General features: G+C 42.5%; 1 protein-coding gene across 2 annotated transcripts in view; it reads right to left on the bottom strand.

The window, feature by feature from the left end:
* Nucleotides 1-23,304, bottom strand: part of NTN5 (netrin 5) — a 327,955-nt gene that overhangs the window by 196,861 nt on the left and 107,790 nt on the right. For both annotated transcript variants that reach the window (XM_073656246.1, XM_073656245.1), the window contains one exon: nt 4,182-4,277. The gene's annotated coding sequence lies outside the window, so the exon portion shown is untranslated. The remainder of the gene's footprint in view (nt 1-4,181; nt 4,278-23,304) is intronic.

Genomic DNA, 23,304 nt, shown 5'->3' with positions numbered 1-23,304 from the left:
GCTGGTGACTCAGATAAACTAATCCTCAGAAGCAGAGGTGACTCTTGGTCTTCCTTTCCTGGGGCGGTCCTCGTGTGAGCAAGTTTCTTTGTAGTGCTTGATGGTTTTTGCAACTGCACTTGAAGACACTTTCAAAGTTTTCCCAATTTTTCACACTGACTGACCTTCATTTCTTAAAGTAATGATGGCCACTCGTTTTTCTTTACTTAGCTGCTTTTTTCTTGCCATAATACAAATTCTAACAGTCTATTCAGTAGGACTATCAGCTGTGTATCCACCAGACTTCTGCACAACACAACTGATGGTCCCAACCCCATTTATAAGGCAAGAAATCCCACTTATTAAACCTGACAGTGCACACCTGTGAAGTGAAAACCATTTCCGGTGACTACCACTTGAAGCTCATGAAGAGAATGCCAAGAGTGTGCAAAGCAGTCATCAAAGCAAAAGGTGGCTACTTTGAAGAACCTAGAATATAAGACATATTTTCAGTTGTTTCACACTTTTTTGTTAAGTATATAATTCCACATGTGTTAATTCATAGTTTTGATGCCTTCAGTTTGAATGTACAATTTTCATAGTCATGAAAATACAGAAAAATCTTTAAATGAGAAGGTGTGTCCAAACTTTTGGTCTATACTGTATATATACATGTACATATATATATAAATATATATATATATATATATATATATATATACTGATTATTTTTATGGAAAAACACATTTCGCCTTTGTCTTACTGGCTTACTGGCAGAACAACAATGGGTAATTCTACCCCTGTGTACTAATTGTCTCTAGTTAATTAGTGTGTAATTTTGTTTAATCAAAAACTCTGTCCTATTAGCATATTGGAGCCAAAGTACCCCAAGGGAAAACAGATTAAAATTAGCATTGCATTGCACTTTAGGTATCTAGGGTTTACTGGGAAGAAACAGCAATTCTGCCATTGTTTTCTTTTAAATTACCTATTCTAAAAGATTAATAATACTTTCATTTTTTCTATGGGTTGTTAGATATACACACACTTTTTAGTACAGTGGCATGTAAAAGTTTGGGCACTCCTGGTCAAGATTACTGTTATTATGATTAAGCAAGTTGAAGATGAAATGATTTCTAAAAAGCCTAAAGTTAAAGATGACACATTTTCTTTATAATTTAGGCAAAAAAAATTGTAATTTTTTTTTCATTTTAAAATTAAAAAAGGGAATTGGGCTGATGCCAAAGTTTGGGCACCCTTGGAAATTTGCGTTCACAGATAACTTCGACCAATGTTTCAGACCTTAATTAGCCTGTTAGGGTTTTTGGTTTGTTCACTATTATCCTTAGGAAAGGCCAGGTGATGCAAATTTCCAAGCTTTATAAAAACCCAGTATCCTCTAACCTTGTGCCAAAAATCAGCAGCCATGGGTTCTTCTAAGCAGCTGCCTAGCACTCTGAAAATGAAAGAGGTGGAAGTCCACAAAGGAGGAGAAGGCTATAAGAAAACAGAAAAGTGTTTTCAAGTTGCCCTTTCCTCAGAAATGGAAATTCAAAATGTAATTAAATGTAATTTGAAATGTAATTAAGAAATGGCAGTTAACAGGAACAGTGGAGATCAAGATAAGGTCTGGAAGACCAAGCAAAATTTCAATGACAGGAGCTCACATGATTGCTAGAGAGGCAAATCAGAACCAATACTTGACTGCAAAAGACCTTCAGAAAGATTTAGCAGACTGTGGAGTTGTGGTACATTGTTCTACTGTTCAGAGACCTGCACAAATATGGCCTTTATGTAAGAGTTATCAGAAAAAAAACTCTCCTGTGTCCTCGCCATAAAATTCAGCATCAAAATTATACAAAAGAACATCTAAACAACCTTATGCATTTTAGAAACCAGTTTGTGGATCGATGAGGTTAAAATAGAACTCTTGGCCACAATGATCAAAGGAATGTGTGGAGGAAAAGGGCAGTGAATTTCAGGAAAAAAACATCTTGCCAACCATTATGCATAGGGGTGGATCAATCATGCTTTGGGGTTGTGTTGCAGCCAATGGCACGGGGAACATTTCAGAGGTAGAAGGAAGAATAGATTCAATTAAATTTAAACAAATTCTTGATGCAAACATAACACCATCTGTAAAAAGGCTGAAGTTGAAAAGTGGATGGCTTCTACAAATGGATAATGATCCTAAACACACATCAAAATCCACAATAGACTACATCAAAAGGCGCAAGCTGAAGACTTTACAATTGCCCTCACTGTCCCCTGATCTGAACATCACTGAAAATCTGTGGCTAGACCTCAAAATAGCAGTGCATGCAAGACGACCCAGGTAACTCACAGAACTGGAAGAATTTTCCTAGGAAGAATGGATGAAAATCCCTCAAACAAGAATTGAAAGACTCTTGACTGGCTACAAAAAGCGTTTACAAGCTATGACACTTTCAAAAGGGGGTGCTTGTAGGTACTAACCATACAGGGTGCCCAAACTTTTGCATCAGCCCATTTTCCTTTTTGTAATTTTTAACATGTAAAAGATGAAAATATATATATATATATTTTTCCTAAAATACAAAGGAAATGTGTAATCTTTAACTTTAGGCATTTTAGAGATCATTTCATCTTCAATTTGCTTAGCTGTTCACAATAATTCAACTGTAAAAGAAAATCTGCAATTCCGACTTGTTTTCGAGATTTTTTTCAACTCTTCCTCTGTTGCATTACATCAATGACTCTGTTGCTCCTAGCATATAAGCTGCTAATCAGGTAGGATCTGACTTATCACTGATCCCAAGAGTTGCAGTAGAGTATCATCTGTATGTTATAGCTAAAATTCACTGCAGCTAGAACAGATCCTGAGCTTGTGCCATCCTTGGACTAAGTTCACACATACATTTGAACATTTGGTTTGCTCAATTTTTAGGAACAGAAAAATTGGATTTATGTCCAAAATGAATCCACTGCACAAGTGTCCCCTTGATTATAATGAACTCTGTCTGGGTATTATTATTTGTCTGGATTTAAAATGCAAGAAAAAGTGAATAATGTAGAACGTTTTTTGGTTGGAAATCCTGACACGTAATGTGAACAATAGGGACTTTCTGCTTTTGTTTGCACCCGTTATTATTACAAGGGGTTACATACAAAATACAAGTATAATTTTACTGATCTATTATGGACATAAATGTATTTTATAATACTCACTCACATAATCTCACTCCATAACTGTATATTAAGATTTCAGAAGTAACAAAAATCTCAAAATATTGATATGTTGTGATTAATTTGCAGGTAATATTGGACCTCTGGTTCAAATAACCCACTTACAAATTCCCTATTAAAGAATTTTGAGTTAATATTGAAGAGTCCTACATTTAGCACATCCTTTAATTAGCTAGAGCAGAGAGCATCGTTAAAAGGTGTTTCTATTTTTAGTGATTAAAGCTTGTCTGATTATTAAATGGCAGCCCATTGAAACCTTTCAATCACTACCATGTATACCTTGATTTTTCTTGTTGTGGCACTGAAGTGGAATTAGCCAATTGCTTGTTATTCCTCTACAGATTACAACTGATCCACGTTTCCAGCAGTTGAACGAATGAGATCAGCTAGTTATAAGAGACTATTCAAATTATAAGGGAAAAAAATACAGTACTGTGAAACATTATTAGAAAACAATCCAGGCATGTTAAATATGATATTTGAAAACTAGTCCTAAAATCTATGTTAAAATAGTGTCAACCTTTCTTACTCCTTACTTCAACATATGATAACACTAATATGTTGTTTTCAGAAGACCCATCATCAAAAGTAATAGAGATAAAATGTTGGTTGTGAATACGTTAAAGCAAATTTCAATAACACTCAGTTTCCAAAGGTTAAAGTATTATAATTAATAGGGATGAGCGGACCTGTGGAAGTTCAGGATCTGATACCTGACCCAAACTTTAGTCAAAAGTTCGGTTCAGGTACCAGAACTTGTACCGAACTTGAACCAGAACCCGAGCCCCATTGAAAACAATGGAGACCCGAACTTTGGATCTTGAAAAAATCTCTCTGCAACGGACTTTCCCCGGTACTTCCAACTTTGCCACGGACTTACGGGAGAAGTCTGGTGCAAACCTCAAACTTTTAAGTTTGGGTTCGCTCATCTCTAATAATTAACCTTTGCAACTTTATTGATGAGAGAAAGAACCTACCTATGGAACGTTTGTCTGACAGAATCGTATCCAAAACTTGTCATCTTCTGTAAACTCTCTTCACATTTTATGCACACACCTTTTTAAATTTTTCCACTGTGAAAAAAATGAGAAATCTGTATGAGTTTCATATATACAATTTATGTTGCCGTTCTTCTTCAATTAAACCAAAATGTAATTTTTTTTTACTATTTATTAAGATCGAAGCATTTTAAAAAAATTACTCAGTGGCTCATGAGTTGATTGACATGCAATACAAGCCACATATTTTATTTATAAGGCGACTTCGGTCTAAGGGGTAAGGTTTCTCTTTGTGAAGAGTGACAAGCCAAGCCTGGCATGTCAGAGTGAGGAGACATACAGTACAGACCAAAAGTTTGGACACACCTTCTCATTTAAAGATTTTTCTGTATTTTCATGACTATGAAAATTGTACATTCACACTAAAGGCATCAAAACCATGAATTAACACATGTGGAATTATATACTTAACAAAAAAGTGTGAAACAACTGAAAATATGTCTTATATTCTAGGTTCTTCAAAGTAACCACCTTTTGCTTTGATGACTGCTTTGCACAATCTTGGCATTCTCTTGATGAGCTTCAAGTGGTAGTCACCGGAAATGGTTTTCACTTCACAGGTGTGCCCTGTCAGGTTTAATAATTTGGATTTCTTGCCTTATAAAAGGGGTTAGGACCATCAGTTGTGTTGTGCAGAAGTCTGGTGGATACACAGCTGATTGTCCTACTGAATAGACTGTTAAAATTTGTATTATGGCAAGAAAAAAGCAGCTAAGTAAAGAAAAACGAGTGGCCATCATTACTTTAAGAAATGAAGGTCAGTCAGTCCGAAAAATTGGGAAAACTTTGAAAGTGTCCCCAAGTGCAGTTGCAAAAACCATCAAGCGCTACAAAGAAACTGGCTCACATGAGGACCGCCCGAGGAAAGGAAGACCAAGAGTCACCTCTGCTTTTGAGGATAAGTTTATCCGAGTCCCCAGCCTCAGAAATCGCAGGTTAACAGCAGCTCAGATTAGAGCAATTCAATGCCACACAGAGTTCTAGCAGCAGACACATCTCTTCAACAACTGTTAAGAGGAGACTTTGTGCAGCAGGCCTTCATGGTAAAATAGCTGCTAGGAAACCACTGCTAAGGACAGGCAACAAGCAGATGAGACTTGTTTGGGCTAAAGAACACAAGGAATGGACATTAGACCAGTGGAAATCTGTGCTTTGGTCTGATGAGTCCAAATTTGAGATCTTTGGTTCCAACCACCGTGTCTTTGTGCGACGCAGAAAAGGTGAACGGATGGACTCTACATGCCTGGTTCCCACCGTGAAGCATGGAGGAGGAGGTGTGATGGTGTGCGGGTGCTTTGCTGGTGACACTGTTGGGGATTTCTTCATAATTGAAGGCATACTGAACCAGCATGGCTACCACAGCATCTTGCAGTGGCATGCTATACCATCCGGTTTGAGTTTAGTTGGACCATCATTTATTTTTCAACAGGACGATGACCCCAAACACACCTCCAGGCTGTGTAAGGGCTATTTGACCAAAATTGAGAGTGATGGGGTGCTACGCTAGATGACATGGCCTCCACAGTCACCAGACCTGAACCCAATCGAGAAGGTTTGGGGTGAGCTGGACCGCAGAGTGAAGGCAAAAGGGCCAACAAGTGCTAAGCATCTCTGGGAACTCCTTCAAGATTGTTGGAAGACCATTTCCGGTGACTATGTCTTGAAGCTCATGAAGAGAATTCCAGGAGTGTGCAAAGCAGTCATCAATTCAAAAGTTGGCTACTTTGAAGAACTTAGAATATGACATATTTTCAGTTGTTTCACACTTTTTTGTTTAGTATATAATTCCACATGTGTTAATTCATAGTTTTAATGCCTTCAGTGTGAATGTACAATTTTCATAGTCATGAAAATACAGAAAAATCTTTAAATGAGAAGGTGTGTCCAAACTTTTGGTCTGTACTGTATAAGCCATGCATGCTCCTTAAATATGCAAATTGTCTTTTTACAGAGGAGAAGGACTTGAACTCTAGCACCATCTTTTGGAAGCAGCGATCCTAAATGTCAATATTAACTCTTTAATGAGCCTTGGAATATGACTTAAGATAAAAACCAAACTAGATTCTCAATTTGCAGACACAGTGTTTCGAGATGTGACTCCTCATCAGTGCAAAGTATGAGATCTGATTTGGCTTGGTGAGAGACTGTGGACTTGGGTCTAAGGGGTAATATTTCTCCTTGTGGAGAGTGACAAGCCAAGCCTGGCATGTCAGAGTGAGGAGACTTATAAATCATGCATGCTCCTCTGGGAAATTAAATATGCAAATTCTCTTTTCAGAGAGGAAGAGGGCTAGAGCTCTAGAGCCACCTATTCGAAGTAGCAATACAGATATGTAACTACAGGTGCACCTCACTAAATTAGAATATCATCAAAAAGTTCATTTATTTCAGTTCAATGCAAAAAGTGAAACTCTTATATAGAATCAATACAAACAGAGTGATCTATTTCAAATGTTTATTTCTGTTAATGTTGATGATTATGGCTTACAGCCAATGAAAACACAAAAGTCATTATCTCAGTAAATTAGAATACTTTATAACAACATCTTGAAAAATGTTTTTAAAATCCGAAATGTTGGCCTACTGAAATGTATGTTCAGTAAATGCACTCAATACTTGGTCGGGGCTCCTTTTACATCAATTACTGCATCAAAGTGGTGTGGCATGGAGGCGATCAGCCTGTGGCACTGCTGAGATGAGCCTTCAGCTTGTCTGCATTATTTGGTCTGGTGTCTCTCATCTTCCTCTTGACAATACCTATTTTCTATGGAGTTAAGGTCAGGTGAGTTTGCTTGCCAATCAAGCTCAGTGATACTGGTGTTTTTAAACCAGGTTGATACTGTTGTTTTTAAATCAGGTATTTGTACATTTGTCAGTGTGGACAGGTGCCAAGTCCTGCTGGAGAATGAAATTTCCATCTCCGAAAAGCTTGTCGGCAGAGGGAAGCTGTTAGAACTCTCCTGTTAGGGTTTTTTTAGTTTGCTGGTCACATGACCATTTTTGCCTATTTAATCCGGCTCCGCCCTCCTGGTCTTGCTGGACTTCATTGTATTTACTACTCTTGAGCTAGCTTGGTGCTCTGTTGCCGTTCTCTGTTAGTTTTGCTAGGTCTTCTGACCTCTATGCTTTTTGTTGTGTGTTTGTCTTTGACTGCTACTATTTCTGCTTGGAGGTGTCCAACTTATCCCAGTCCCTAGTTCTTGTAGGGATCCCTCCCTCACATCTATAGGTCTTCGTTCAGACTAGCCGAGGACTTTAGCGGGTCTGATCGCAATATCAGGTTCCCCGTTACATCGCAGGGATCTAGTTTAGTTCTATTGTAGGGACAGTTCTCCTGCCTTTCCTTAGTCCCTGTAGCAGATCATAACAGTAAGTCCAGCCCTAAAAGAAAAAAAAAAATTTCTCTAAGGAAAGACCTCCAGTTTTCCATCATGGTCTCAGTTCAAGATTTGGCTCAACGCTTGCAGGGACTCTCTCTGGAGGTGGCCAAGCTCCAACAACACGTGAGTAGCTGTTCTGGAGCACATTTTGTGGAACCAAAGGTACATCTGCCTGATTGATTTTTTGGCGAACAACAAGATTTTTTTTCTTTTAAAAATGCTTGTTTATTGTATTTTCGTTTGAGACCCGGATCCTCTGGTGATGAATCACAGCGCATAGGGTTCATAATGTCACTTTTGCGCAAAGATCCTCAGGGATGGGCCTTCTCTCTCCAACCTAGGGATCCGTGCTTTAGATCAGTGGATAGTTTTTTTTCTGCTTTGGGTTTGTTGTATGATGATCCTGATCGTGTCTCATCTGCTGAGTCTGAATTGAGACGTTTGAGGCAGGGATCAGGTAATGTGGAAAAATATTGTTCTCACTTCCGTCGGTGGTCTGCCCAGGTGGGGTGGAACGATTCAGCTTTGAAAAGCTTGTTTCTTGCAGGGCTAGGTGAAAGGGTTAAGGATTTACTGATTGCTTATCCCACACCTGGAAACTTGCAGGAGGCTATGCAATTAGCTATACGGGTGGACAGGAGACTGCATGCAAGGGTTAATGAGAGCAAATCCTCTGCTATGTCAGCTCCGAGTCTTGAGAGGGTCTGTGCTGACAATGGAGAGCCGATGGAGATTGGAGCGATGACACTCCGCTCTCAGGAAAAAGATTGCAGGCTTTCTGAAGGCTTGTGCTTCTATTGCGGAAATTCTGGTCATTTTATTAAGAACTGTGTGCTTCGTTTGAAGAAAGAAAAAAAAATGGTCAGTTATGCCCGTATTGCCTGTTTAAATTCTAAGGGAGTATTCCTATCTGCCACTACTGCTGCTCAGGATGAATTAATTGAATTTCGGGTATTTGTGGATTGTGGTTCTACTCTGAATGTGATTGATGGGGGATTCTTGGAAAAACTTAGATTAGAACCTAAAACTTTGTCATCCCCTATTGCTGTGGTTTCTGTTGATGGCTCTCCCTTGAAGAGTGTTACTCATAAGGTCTGTGAATTTCCCCTCACTATTAATGGTATTCACCAAGAAAATTTGGATTTGGTGGTATTGGATAATTTGCCTTCTCCAGTAATATTGGGGTTACCCTGGTTAAAATTGCACAATCCTGTACTGGATTGGTCTACCAATGAAATTAAGTCCTGGAGCCCTAAGTGTTATGACAAGTGTTGTAACGGACGTATTGCTGCTGTGGATAAAGGGGAATTGCCTGTACCTATTCAGGATTTTTGGAGAGTTTTTTCTGAGGAGGAGTCACAAATTTTGCCTCCCCATAGAGACTATGATTGTACCATTGAATTTGTCCCTGGAGCGACTCTTCCTAAAAGTTGTTTATTTAATCTTACTATTCCTGAGAGAAAGGCTGTGGAGGAATACATACAGACAAGCTTGGCCGCCGGTCACATTAGGCCTTTCAAGTCTCCTGTGGCTGTTGGATTTTTTTTTGTAAAAAAAAAAGATGGCGGTTTACGTCCTTGTCTGGACTTTCGTGAGATTAATAAAATTACTGTACGCAATCCTTACCCACTGCCATTGATTCCTGATTTATTTAACCAGTTAGTGGGGGCCAAGTAGTTCTCTAAAATTGATCTCCGGGGGGCATACAATTTGTTGCGCATGAAGGAGGGTGATGAATGGAAGACTGCTTTTAACACTCCTGTGGGTCATTTTGAGAATCTGGTTATGCCTTTTGGTCTTACCAATGCTCCAGCATTTTTTCAGAATCTTATTAATGACATCCTTAGACCTTTAATCGGCAAAAATGTGGTTGTGTATTTGGATGACATTCTGATTTATTCGCCTGATCTGGAGTCTCATTGGCGGAGCGTACGTGAGGTATTACAGTTATTAATGGACAATTCGCTTTTTTGCTAAGCTGGAGAAATGTGAGTTCGCCGTACAGAGAATTAGTTTTTTGGGCTACATTATCTCCAGTGAAGGTTTTGAGATGGACCCGGTTAAAGTTCAAGCTGTGCAGGAATGGCCTAGGCCTATTGGTTTGAAATCGATACAGAGGTTTTTGGGTTTCGCCAATTATTACAGAAAATTCATAAAAAAATTTTCTATTATTGTCAAACCGCTGACCGATCTCACCAGGAAAGGTGTTAATGCGGTTCAGTGGACTTCTGAGGCCATTGAAGCTTTTGTGTTTCTAAAGGAGAGGTTCACCTCTGCTCCCATCCTTATGCAGCCTGATGTGACTAAGCCGTTTTTGGTTGAGGTTGATGCTTCTTCGGTGGGGGTCGGTGCGGTGTTGTCTCAGGAAAACAAGGATGGAGTACATCCCTGTGCCTTTTTTTTCAAAAAATTTTTCTGAGACTGAACTTAATTACGATATTGGTAATCGGGAATTGCTGGCGATTAAACTCGCATTTGAACACTGGCGTCACCTCTTGGAAGGTGCTGAATTTCCCATTCAGGTTTTCACTGATCATAAAAACCTGATCTATCTTGATGCTGCCAAGCGCTTGAATGACCGTCAGGCTAGGTGGGCACTTTTTTTCTCGCGGTTTAATTTTTCCGTTACTTACATCCCGGGTACCAAGAATGTTAAAGCGGATGCTTTGTCTCGCAGCTTTTCTCCCATGGTCGGTGTTGAGGAGGAAGAGGAGAGCATTTTACAAGAAGGTGTTGTGATTGCTGCTTTGGACTCCGTTTTGGAGGATGAGATTCTTAAAGCTCAGGAGAATGCCCCATCTAACACTCCCCATGGGAGGTTGTTTGTGCCTAGGACCTTTAGGAGAGATTTGTTTGTTGAGTGTCATGAGTCTCGGTTGGCAGGTCATCCAGGAATTTCTGAGACCAAGAGACTTGTGGGTCGCAGTTTTTGGTGGCCTGGATGGCAGAAGGAAGTCATTAAGTGGGTGCGCCAATGTACTGTGTGTGCTAGATCCAAGTCTTCGCATGCTCCTGCTGCGGGGTTGCTTTGCCCTCTGGAGGTTCCTAGTGCACCTTGGACACATCTGGCTATGGACTTTATTACTGACCTTCCCCCCTCTGAAGGTTTCACGGTCATCTGGGTGGTCGTGGACCGTTTTAGCAAGATGTGTCACTTGGTTCCCTTCATCAAACTGCCTTGCGCTAAGACACTCGCTAAGGCCTTTCTCAAGGAAATTGTCAGACTACATGGTGTTCCTACTGACATTGTTTCTGATAGGGGACCTCAGTTCGTGGCTCGTTTTTGGCGTGCCTTTTGTGACAGGTTGGGAGTTCATTTGTCGTTTTCATCTGGATATCATCCTGAGTCTAATGGCCAGACAGAAAGGAAGAACCAGGATGTTGAGCAGTTCTTGCGTTGTTTTGTGGCAGACAATCAAGAGGGGTGGTCTGAGTTTCTGCCACATGCTGAATTTGCTCTTAACGACCATACATCCTCTTCTGCTGGGTGTTCGCCTTTTTTTTGTTGTTCTGGGAGACATCCGTCTTTTGGGTCATTCTCCAAATTGGTTTCGGCTGTGCCTGAGGAGGAGAGTTTTTCCGGTGATTTGGAGAGAGTTTGGACGGATGTGCGTGGTAATCTTCAGGAGGCTAACAAAAAATCTAAGAGGTACTTTGATAGGAAACGGCAAGAGGTTTTGTTTGCTGTTGGTGACATGGTTTGGTTGACCTCTAAGAATCTGCGATTGAGGATTCCTTCTAAAAAATTGGGTCCCAAGTTCGTAGGGCCCTTTAAGGTGCTTCAGATAGTTAACCAATCTGCTGTTAGGTTGGAGGTTCCTACGTCCTGGAAGATTAACCCGGTGTTTCATGTTTCTCTGTTGAAAAAAGCTGATGTGTCTGATGGTGACGCCTCTGCCACTGTTCCTCCGGTGGTGGAGGACGGGGAATATGAAATTTCCCGCATCCTAAATTCTAGACGGTATAGAGGAAGTTTGCAGTATCTCGTCGCTTGGAAGGGTTTCGGACCTGAGGATAACTCATGGGTGAGGGCGGATGATGTTTCTGCTTCCAGACTTGTCAGAGCTTTTCACAGGAGGTTTCCTGGTAAGCCTGGGTCTAGGGGATCCGGAGGATCCTCTTAGAAGAGGGGGTACTGTTAGAACTCTCCTGTTAGGTTTTTTTTTAGTTTGCTGGTCACATGACCATTTCTGCCTATTTAATCCGGCTCCGCCCTCCTGGTCTTGCTGGACTTCATTGTATTTACTACTCTTGAGCTAACTTGGTGCTCTGTTGCCATTCTCTGTTAGTTTTGCTAGGTCTTCTGACCTCTATGCTTTTTGTTGTGTGTTTGTCTTTGACTGCTACTATTTCTGCTAGGAGGTGTCCAACTTATCCGGGTCCCTAGTTCTTGTAGGGATCCCTCCCTCACATCTATAGGTCTTCGTTCAGACTAGCCGAGGACTTTAGCGGGTCTAATCGCAGGATCAGGTTCCCCGTTACATCGTAGGGATCTAGTTTAGTTCTATTGTAGGGACAGTTCTCCTGTCTTTCCTTAGTCCCTGTAGTAGATCATAACAGAAGCATTAAGTGCTCTAATAGTTCCTGGTAGACGGCTGCGCTGACTTTGGTCTTGGTAAAACACAGTGGACCTACACCAGCAGATGACATGGCTTCCTAAACTATCACTGATTGTGGAAATTTCACACTAGACCTCAAGCAGCTTGAATTGTTTGCCTCTCTACTCTTCCTCCAGACTCTGGGACCTTGATTTCCAAATGAAATGCAAAACTTACTTTGCATTTACTTAGTGTCAATGACTGCCTTCTGGACATCTGTCAAGTCAGCAGTCTTCCCTATGATTGTGGAGCCTACTGAATTAGACTAAGGGACATTTTAAAAGCTTAGGAAGCCTTTTGTAGGTGTTTTTGTTAATCATTCTAATTTACTGAGATAATGACTTTTGTGTTTCCATTGGCTGTAAGCCATAATCATCAACATTGACAGAAATTAACACTTGAAATAGATCACTCTATTGTAATGTACAATATATGAGCTTCACTTTTTGTATTGAAATAAATTAACTTTTTGATGATCTAATTTAGTGAGATGCACCTGTAATTTTGTCTAATCAGATCAATATCAATTTACAGTAAGCTGGAGTGTTTGTGTGTTGGTCAACTGATTTGATTGAAATCTATCTTAACAAAAAATTGTATTTTATCTGAAAGCAAACTTTAGTATAGCAAAAAGAAAATATTTTGTGTAAAGAAACTTATCAGTAAGCTCCTCAATCTGAGGGAAGCATAAAGTAGGGATAGAGACACTGCACTGTGCAACTTACTGGGCTCCTGTTTGTAGTTTCGGTAAAATCACTGTTGTATATACTAGTCTTCTAAATGATGAGTTCTGTTTAACCCTGTCTATGCCATTAATTCACAGCTTTCCACCTACTTGATGCACAGGCGGAAAGGTACCAATCAGGTGGTAAGGGTGGGGATATCCAGAGTTCAAGAATATCAAGGACTACTTTGCAAAAGATGATCACTGATAGGATTAGCAGAGCTGCAGCAAATAACACATTTTTATCAAAACTACAGTGAGATATCTAGTAAGGCCACGGTCGCACTATCAATATATGGTCAGTATTCGGTCAGTATTTTTTTCTCAGGAGTGGAAGCCAAGGTTTCTCTCCTTTTTATATGATGCTCTCAGATGTAGCATCAAAAACCTGGTGACAGCTTTTAAGGAAAAAGTATTTTAAGGAAAATCATAATAGATAAGGAGTTGGTACTAGCTAAAGAAAAATGAGCGTTTGTTCTAGCTAAATAAAATATCTAAGTATAAACTGCCAACTCAGACCAATTTTCTGCTTTGAAAAATTGGTTTCATTTTTCCATAACCTGTGTGATAACATTTTCCGTTTTAAAATATTGTAGAACCACATGCCATTGTATTGTGTTCTGTCTGGTGTCATGTATTGGGGAATTTCTACTAACAAAATAAATGTTACGATAGTAGAATAGCTCTGAACGACCACAATTTTTTATTAAATTAAAGGGACAGTTGAGAACCATAGTAGTTTACTGCATATGTGCAGCTTACTTAATAAAAAAAAAAGAAAATATTAAAGTTTGGGTCAGCAGACCGTGTCATATTTGCCGTGCACACAATGTTAAATTAATACAATGGAATTGTATGCTTTGTCTTTGCTTTAATTGTGTTAAAAAATCCTGAGCATGTTATTGCAAGGCATATATATTTCAAATTGATTTTATAAATATAGGAAGAGTAAGATTATAAACACTTTTGAGCCATTGACCACATTGGATAATTCTTATTAGAATACACTATTTACTTCAATTAGTTGGTTTAGTATATAAAGCTTTTAATTAAAGAGCAAACTAATTTTAGTGGAATTCAATTCTACTCAAATTTTCCAAAAATCTGCATTCTGGTGAGTTTTGGTTGTTTCCTCCTGTGAATTCAGCAAAATTGCAGACAGCTGCGGCTGCCATATTGTTGAATAGTAAAGGCCCAGCAAAAGGTAAAAAGAAAAAAAAACAACATACTTACCTTAATGCTTCCCTTTCGGGTTGTCACCGCTGTTCCCTTCCCATTGTCTGGTATTCCGCAACTCCATCAAGTCACATCTAACACCTGGTGTTAACTTTAGGCTTGGGCCACTAGCCATGGGCAAGCTCTAGAGTTCACAGCTCATTTTTTGAGGCCTAATAAGGGTCAGAAGTAACGGCCTAGAGTGAACACCAGGCAGCGACTTCCTGCCGCAGGAGGCCCTGGAGGTGACTGCGCATGTGTAGTTAACTCCGGAGCCTGCTTATGGCCAAAAGTTCTGGCCTAGAATGAAAAATGTGCCAGAGATGTGATGCAACAAAGGCGTGGAGGGCTAGACAGCAGGCAGGAAGCAGCAGGAGCATCTGGGTAGGTGAGCGAAGGGCGAGTGTAAGTATTTTTTTTTAATTTTAATATTACTATCCTGTTGGGTCTGAAAACACACCAGAGCATAATGACATTAAAATGAATCTATCTGCACATTTTTGCTATGTAATATGAGAGCAGCATGATGTAGAGGCTTAGAGCCTGATTCCAGTAATGTGTCACTTACAAGGCTATTTGCTGTTTCAATAATATCAGTGTTTATCAGCAGGAGATTATCACTACAGGACTAGGTGTTTCCAGCCTCCTAGTTAACTGCGGTGGGTATCGCCTCCCCCTCCACTGAATAGCAACTTTCGGTCAATGTACAGTGTTCACAGAAAGCTACCAATCAGTGGTGTGGGAGATGTTAGACAGGGCTCAACATTCTGAGAACTGCTACATCTGCAGCAGAAAAAATAATTATTGTATTTTAATGACAGGACAAAAACTAGCAAGTAACACTACTGGAATCAGAGTCTCAGCTCCTACATCATGCTGCTCTCAGATTACAAAGCAAATGCCCGCTGTAATGCACACGCCCGGACTGACTGGCGTGTGCGTGATTAGTGATTCCACTGTGCCATGAACCGAAGAGTGCCTGGAGGGGCGTAACTAAGTATCTGCCCGATCCGACCAAGGTCGCGCGACGGCATAGGACGCCAGTGCACCAGGGGGGAACCGAGCAGAGGGACCAGGTGCCACTCCAGGTCAGACCCCGGACACGGCTGTTGACCCACACCGGGGAATAGAGAAACAGGCAGGCTAGAGTGCAGGCTGGGTAAGGTCCAGTACTGACTGGAAGACAGGTTCAGAGCCACAGATGCGGTAATCTAGCAGAGCAAAGCGAAACAGCAGGTGCGGTAGACAGAGCCGAGCAGAGCAAAACCGCTGATGCGGTGGACAAGGCTGAGCAGAGCAAAACCGCAGACGCGGTGGACAAGGCTGAGCAGAGCAAAACCGCAGAAGTGGTGGACAGGGCTGGCAGAGCAAACCGCAGACGCGGTAGACAAGGCTGAGCAGAGCGAAACCACAGACGCGGTAGACAAGGCTGAGCAGAGCGAAACCACAGATGCGGTAGACAAGGCTGAACAGAGCGAAACCGCAGACGCGGTAGACAAGGCTGAACAGAGCGAAACTGCAGATGCGGTAGACAAGGCTTAGCAGAACGAAACCGCAGACGCGGTAGACAAGGCTGAGCAGAACGAAACCGCAGACTCGGTAGACAAGGCTGAGCAGAGCAAAACCGCAGATTCGGTGGACAAGGCTGAGCAGAGCGAAACCGCAGACGCGGTGGACAAGGCTAAGCAGAGCAAAACCGCAGATACGGTGGACAAGCCTGAGCAGAGCAAAACCGCAGACGCGGTGGACAAGGCTGAGCAGAGCAAAACCGCAGACGTGGTGGACAGGGCTGAGCAGAGCAAAACCGCAGACGCGGTAGACAAGGTTGAGCAGAGCGAAACCGCAGATGCGGTAGACAAGGCTGAGCAGAGCGAAACCGCAGACGCGGTGGGCAAGGCTGAGCAGAGCAAAACCGCAGACGCGGTGGACAAGGCTGAGCAGAGCAAAACCGCAGACGCGGTGGACAAGGCTGAGCAGAGCAAAACCGCAGACGTGGTGGACAGGGCTGAGCAGAGCAAAACCGCAGACGCGGTAGACAAGGCTGAGCAGAGCGAAACCGCAGACGCGGTAGACAAGGCTTAGCAGAGTGAAACCGCAGACACGGTAGACAAGGCTGAGCAGAGCGAAACTGCTGATGCGGTAGACAAGGCTGAGCAGAGCGAAACCGCAGACGCGGTAGACAAGGCTGAGCAGAGCGAAACCGCAGACGTGGTAGACAAGGCTGAGCAGAGCGAAACCACAGACGCGGTGGACAAGGCTGAGCAGAGCAAAACCGCAGATGCGGTGGACAGCGCTGAGCAGAGCAAAACCGCAGACGCGGTAGACAAGGCTGAGCAGAGCTAAACCGCAGACGCGGTAGACAAGGCTGAGCAGAGCAAAACCGCAGACGCGGTGGACAAGGCTAAGCAGAGCAAAACCGCAGACGCGGAAAGTAAGACAGGACAGAGATAAATCGCCGAAGTGGTAAATAAAGACAAAGCAAAGGGGACAGGGCTCTGTTCACACAGAACGGACTGGAAAAGAAAGCCAGAACCAGATACACACAAGGTACTTGCAAAGAAGTAGCGAAAGGACTCCAACTCACAAACGGAAGTACAATGACAATGAGTAGAAGTTAGCTGCAGGTTCAGATGCTACAGAAAAAGGGAGCAAACGGACATAAAGACAAAACAGGTAAGAAGCAAGGAGACAGTTCAGACAAGAACAGTTACTGCAACAAAATGCAGGAACGAGCCTAGGTAAAGCAAAGTGCTGGTACACTGCAGAAAAAGGGAGCAAACGGACATAAAGACAAAACAGATAGGAAGCTAGGAGACAGTTCAGACAAGAACAGTTACTGCAACAAAATGCAGGAACGAGCCTAGGTAAAGCCAAGTGCTGGTTCAGACACTGCAGAAAAAGGGAGCAAACGGACATAAAGACAAAACAGATAGGAAGCTAGGAGACAGTTCAGACAGGAACTGTACTGCATAAAATACAGGAGCGAGTCTGGGTATGCGGCCCCCAGAGGGCGAGACCAACAGGCAAAGATCGTGTTCACACGGGCCTGGAAATACAGCCTCCAGGAAAGGCAGAAAGACAGCTGGCTAAAGTACACAGACAGGACACAGTTCAGACACGGGAACTGATACCGCAAGGCAGGAAACATAGATGGGACCTGGTACATCAGTGACAAGAAGCCAACTGACAGAACAAGATGCTCAGGCATGGATTCCAAGGAGGAGCTGGTTTAAATACCAGGTGACAGACAGCAATAGGCTGAGGATGCAATAGGGGTGTGTCTGCAGCAGCTACAAGAAACAGGAAGTTCAGCGGGCATCGCCCTAAGCAGCCAGAGCAGAGCAAAGCAGACAGTATGGAAAGAAGCCAAAGTGGCAGTCTGGACTGGAAATCAAGTGCGCGCTCTTGCACAGTGGGAGATGGACCACTATGCAAGGACGCCGCCAGGTATGTTACACCCTCTTTTACAGCATTCTAGTATGCTGTATATAAGTCCCCAATTCCCACTGCAAGGCACAAAAAAATAGATTTTATTATACTCACATACAGTATGTTCCTGTCCGAAGGGCATCTCTGGTATTGATCTTATGCCTCCTCCGTGTCTATGATCACTGTCCTTCTTCCCTGCATCATGTGGATTACATGTCCTACGTCATCTACACAGTGTTACACAAAAGCGCTCCGGCGCAGGCATAATTCTCTCTGCCCTGCCAAGTCCTGAGAAAAGTATTGTAGTGCGCATGGGCTGTGAAAGGCCAAAGACTGCCAGGAAAGGCTAAAGAGCACCATAGGTAAAGCCCACGTATGCGCACCGAGATTGGGTGACAATGTGTTTATGACGTAGGATGCGTCATCCACAGGAAGAAGGGATGGATGACAGTGATTGTAGGAAAAGATGAGGTGCCAGATTGAGACCAAAGACCTTTATTGGACTGGACCATGCCATCTGTGAGTAAAATAAAAGGTCTTTTTTGTGCCTTCCAGGGGGGATGGCGGATTTACACACAGCATACTGTAATGATGTAAAAGCTTAAAGGTGGTGGCATTACTCTTGATTTGGAAAGCCTGGTGATAGGTTCCCTTTAAGGTTTTCCATTTTAAAGCATCTGCTGCAGCATAATGCGATTTTTTTTATACAGAGTCTGTATAAAAAAAGCTGTGTTTGCCATTGTATTTCGATACACTGGTATGTACGGTCTTTTGTGTGCTGGAGACCTTACAATAACAGATCTCAGTGTGCTCAGTATGGTTGGATAGTCATATAATGTGCGATGGTCACATAAACCATTTGCTAGTTAGGCTTTCAAAATTAGCCGTGAAACACCAGACACATTAATTTTCATTTGGTACATTTCCATCAGAATACTTTAACTGTTTTGAAAATTACTTATCGCATTCAACATTAATCACATCATGTCTTATTCTCATGAAAACTGGCTTGTCTCTCATACTCAGTTCAAGACATTTTCTACACATAAGTGTTTTTAAAACAATTTAACATTTTTTTCCTGCATCTGCAGGGACGCATTTGGTTGTCAATTTACAACAGATGTGCCAAGTTGCATACGGATTACATTTTCATTTTGAATTTATGACTTGGAAAATAAACACAAAATAACATTTACTATGGCTAAAGTTTAGTGGTGATTGTGCAGGTGTTCTTAAAGGAAATTTAAAGCTGTCCAAACCTGCACTGCATGTGTCTGTACATGGCAAAAATTTACTATGCTCCAATGCCATATGTTCCACAGCTTCAGCTGTTTACCTCAGCTATCTGGGTAGGTGGTAGGGATTAGGTTGTGCCAGCTATGATGGAATAGCACAGGATGAGTAAAGAGAAGATAAATAAAACAAGAAAGAACATTAGAGCATGAGTACAAGGGCACTGCATAACTGGTAAGCTGATGGATGTGTAGGGAGTACAAGAGCTTCTGTTTAAAAAGTGTTGAAAGAAAAATTAGATTTTAGGAGGGTGAACTGGTATGCTAAAATGAGATGACCCCAAGAGTCTATGTGACCTTTACTTGAAGACAGGATTAAGGATTTGTAACAATGCTTTCATATAAACTAACCGAACATTATACAACATTTTCCAGTTTTCCAGTCATTATCAGTTAGCACAGACATATATTTAATTCAACTGTTATTTTATTGGAAGCAATACTTACTATTAATAGTTATTAATAATTAGTATTAATAAATTGTTTAAAAAATTCAATAACTTTACATTATGAATTATAACAAAGTTTTATGCTACACAATGCTGATATGGAGTTATGAAAATGTAAGTATATATACTATATACTGTATGTAGAATAATGAAATGATATCTCTTTTGTAAAAATAAAACAGACAAATACATATCTTAAGCGAAGTGCATAAATGAAACGATAAAAAATGTAAACGGTTAATTCTATCTATTTACAGTGCCTACAAGTAGTATTCAACCCCCTGCAGATTTAGCTGGTTGACACATGCGGAATTAACTTGGCATTGTGACATTTGTACTGTAGATCAGCCTGGAAGTGGGAAATGCATTGCAGCAAATTTTTATTTTTTTTATTTATTTATTTTTTTTTAAAAACGTTAAAAGTTAATTCAGAGTGTCATTTATTATTCAACCCCTCAAACCACAAGAATTCTGTTTGGTCCCCCTAAAGTATTAAGAAGTAGTTCAGGCACCAAGAATAATGAGCTTCACATGAGTGGATTAAAGATCTCTTTTGCCAGCCTTTTCTGACTATTTAAGACCCTCCCCAAACTTGTGAACAGCACTCAGACATGGTCAACATGGGAAAGACAAAGGAGCATTCCAAGGCCATCAGAGACAAGATCGTGGAGGGTCACAAGGCTGGCAAGGGGTACAAAACCCTTTCCAAGGAGTTGGGCCTACCTGTCTCCACTGTTGGGAGCATCATCCATAAGTGGAAGGCTTATGGAACTACTGTTAGCCTTCCACGGCCTGGACAGCCTTTGAAAGTGTCCTCCCGTGCCGAGGCCAGGCTTGTCCGAAGAGTCAAGGCTAACCCAAGGACAACAAGGAAGGAGCTCCGGGAAGATCTCATGGCAGTGGGGACATTGGTTTCAGTCAATACCATAAGTAACGTACTCCACCGCAATGGTCTCCGTTCCAGACGAGCCTGTATGGTACCTTTACTTTCAAAGCGTCATGTCAAGGCTCGTCTACAGTTTGCTCATGATCACTTGGAGGACTCTGAGACAGACTGGTTCAAGGTTCTATGGTCTGATGAGACCAAGATCGAGATCTTTGGTGCCAACCACACACGTGACGTTTGGAGACTGGATGGCACTGCATACGACCCCAAGAATACCATCCCTACAGTTAAGCATGGTGGTGGCAGCATCATGCTGTGGGGCTGTTTCTCAGCCAAGGGGCCTGGCCATCTGGTCCGCATCCATGGGAAGATGGATAGCACGGCCTACCTGGAGATTTTGGCCAAGAACCTCCGCTCCTCCATCAAGGATCTTAAGATGGGTCGTAATTTCATCTTCCAACAAGACAACGACCCAAAGCACACAGCCAAGAAAACCAAGGCCTGGTTCAATAGGGAAAAAGTCAAGGTGTTGGAGTGGCCTAGTCAGTCTCCTGACCTTAACCCAATTGAAAACTTGTGGAAGGAGCTCAAGAATAAAGTCCACATGAGACACCCAAAGAACCTAGATAGCTTGGAGAAGATCTGCATGGAGGAGTGGGCAAAGATAACTCCACAGACCTGTGCCGGCCTGATCAGGTCTTATAAAAGATGATTATTAGCTGTAATTGCAAACAAGGGTTATTCCACAAAATATTAAACATAGGGGTTGTATAATAATTGACCCACACTTTTATGTTTAAAATTTAATAAAATTCAACTGAGCAACATAACTTTTTGGTTTGTAAGATTTATGCTTCTGTTCATAAAACCTACTCTCGTTTGCAGTTTGAAGGCTCTAACTTATTTGCATCTTATCAAACCAGCTAAATCTGCAGGGGGTTGAATACTACTTGTAGGCACTGTATCTCTCTATCTATCTCTCTATCTATCTAGCTATCTATCTACAGTGCTGGGCAAAAGTATTGGCACCCCTGCTATTCTGTCAGATAATGCTCAGTTTATTCCTGAAAATGATTGCAATCACTAATTCTTTGGTATTATTATTTTCATTTAATTTGTCTTCAATGAAAAAAACACAAAAAGAATTGTCCTAAAGCCAAATTGGATATAATTCCACACCAAACCTAAAAAAGGGGGTGGACAAAAGTATTGGCACCCTTTGAAAAATCATGCGATGCTTCTCTAATTCGTGTAATTAACAGCACCTGTAACTTACCTGTGGCACCTAACAGGTGTTGGCAATTACTAAATCACACTTGCAGCCAGTTAACATGGATTAAAGTTGACTCAACCTCTGTCCTGTGTCCTTGTGTGTACCACATTGAGCATGGAGAAAAGAAAGAAGACCAAAGAACTGACTGAGGACTTGAGAAACCAAATTGTGAGGAAGCATGAGCAATCTCAAAGCTACAAGTCCATCTCCAAAGACCTGAATGTTCCTGTGTCTTCCGTGCGCAGTGTCATCAAGAAGTTTAAAGCCCATTGCACTGTGGCTAACCTCCCTAGATGTGGATGTAGCGCCCCGAGGGCTCGGCCGCTACAGGGGTATTGCACCTCTGCCAGAGGTGTGATATTCCACTCCCAGGTAAGGATGGAGTATGGACAAGGGCTCAGTTAGCTGCATGCAGCACACACACCCCATTTCTGAGGGACAGCTCAACGGTGCTCCCACTAGACATAAGTGCAGGCACGACCGACCATGTCCCTGCTGGAGTGGGGAGGGAGGGGTGGAACACCCAGTGCTGTAGGGGCAGATAGGGGGCGGTTTCTGAGCGTAGATAGGAGCCCATTGGTTGCTGGTCACCTGGGCTCATGGCTAGAAGGAGGTATAAAAGGTGGGCACCATCTTAGTTCTGGGTCAGATCAGCCAGAGGAGAAGACAGGGAGTAGAGGCTCTGTAGGAGCTCTACTCCAGGAGGGCCTAGTGAGAGGCCGAGGAGGAGGTGAAGGGGAGCTGAGATTCTGGCTCATCTCAGCTCCAAGAGAAAGGAACAGAAAGGAACAGAACAGGAACTGCAAAGAAGGAGAGACAGAGAAACAGAAGGGCTCAGGAACAAGAAGGTGGAAGGGACCCTAAGAACCCACGAGAATCCAGGGTGCAGGGTCAGGCAGATTAAGGGTACCGGATCCCAAGTTGGTGGAGGAGAAACAACCCTCAGCCAAAGACCGGTCGTCGTGATCATCTATTGGTGCGACACCTCATCAAACCTGCTAGGAAGGCACCATATAGGACAGCGGAGGACGGGGCCCACGTTTAACCGCACAAGTCCGCGGCAGCTGGACAAAACTGGGTCACTGGTGAGGCAGGCCAGAGAAAGGATTAAAGGGGGTCCTGTGCCATGCTCCTGAACTGCTTGGGAGTTGACCGAGCCCCACACCTGGTGGACGCAGCACGGCTCGGGCGGTCACTGCTGACAGAAGTGACCCGGAACAAATGAACTGTGAGTAAAGACCCTGGACTGTAACTTGTTGTCTGTGTGCTCCTCCGCGCATCCAGCACTATCAGCACCAGGACTCGCACTACCATCACTCCCACCATCCACTATACTGCCCTGGGGCCGCACTCTTCCCGTGGGGAGTCACACTACCATAGCTGCACATCCCATCAGCCCCAGCGGTCTGCATGCAGCGGCGGTTCCTAATAACCGCAAATCCACGGGTGGCGTAGTCGGACATTATCAATAACACATAATGGACTACCACTGGCCTGACCACCCTGAGCCAATGAACCGGGTTGCCACTACTACTCCCATCATTTCCCTAATTGCCCGGATCCGAGTGCCCCACGGCCCAGGGGGCGAGTCATGGACAGAAAAGAAAAATTGACGAGAGATTTCAACGCAAGATTGTGTGGAAGGTGGATAAAGGACCTTGACTAACATCCAAACAAGTTCAAGCTGCCCTGCAGTCCGAGGGTACAACAGTGTCAACCCGTACTATCCGTCGGCGTCTGAATGAAAAGGGACTGTATGGTAGGATACCCAGGAAGACCCCACTTCTTACCCCGAG

This window comes from Phyllobates terribilis, unplaced genomic scaffold (genome assembly GCF_046119375.1).
Source record: "Phyllobates terribilis strain yellow unplaced genomic scaffold, ASM4611937v1 Scaffold_12__6_contigs__length_324123572, whole genome shotgun sequence".
Taxonomy (NCBI): domain Eukaryota; kingdom Metazoa; phylum Chordata; class Amphibia; order Anura; family Dendrobatidae; genus Phyllobates; species Phyllobates terribilis.
Note: the sequence above shows the minus strand (reverse complement) of the source record. Positions and strands in the feature narration are given on the sequence as shown.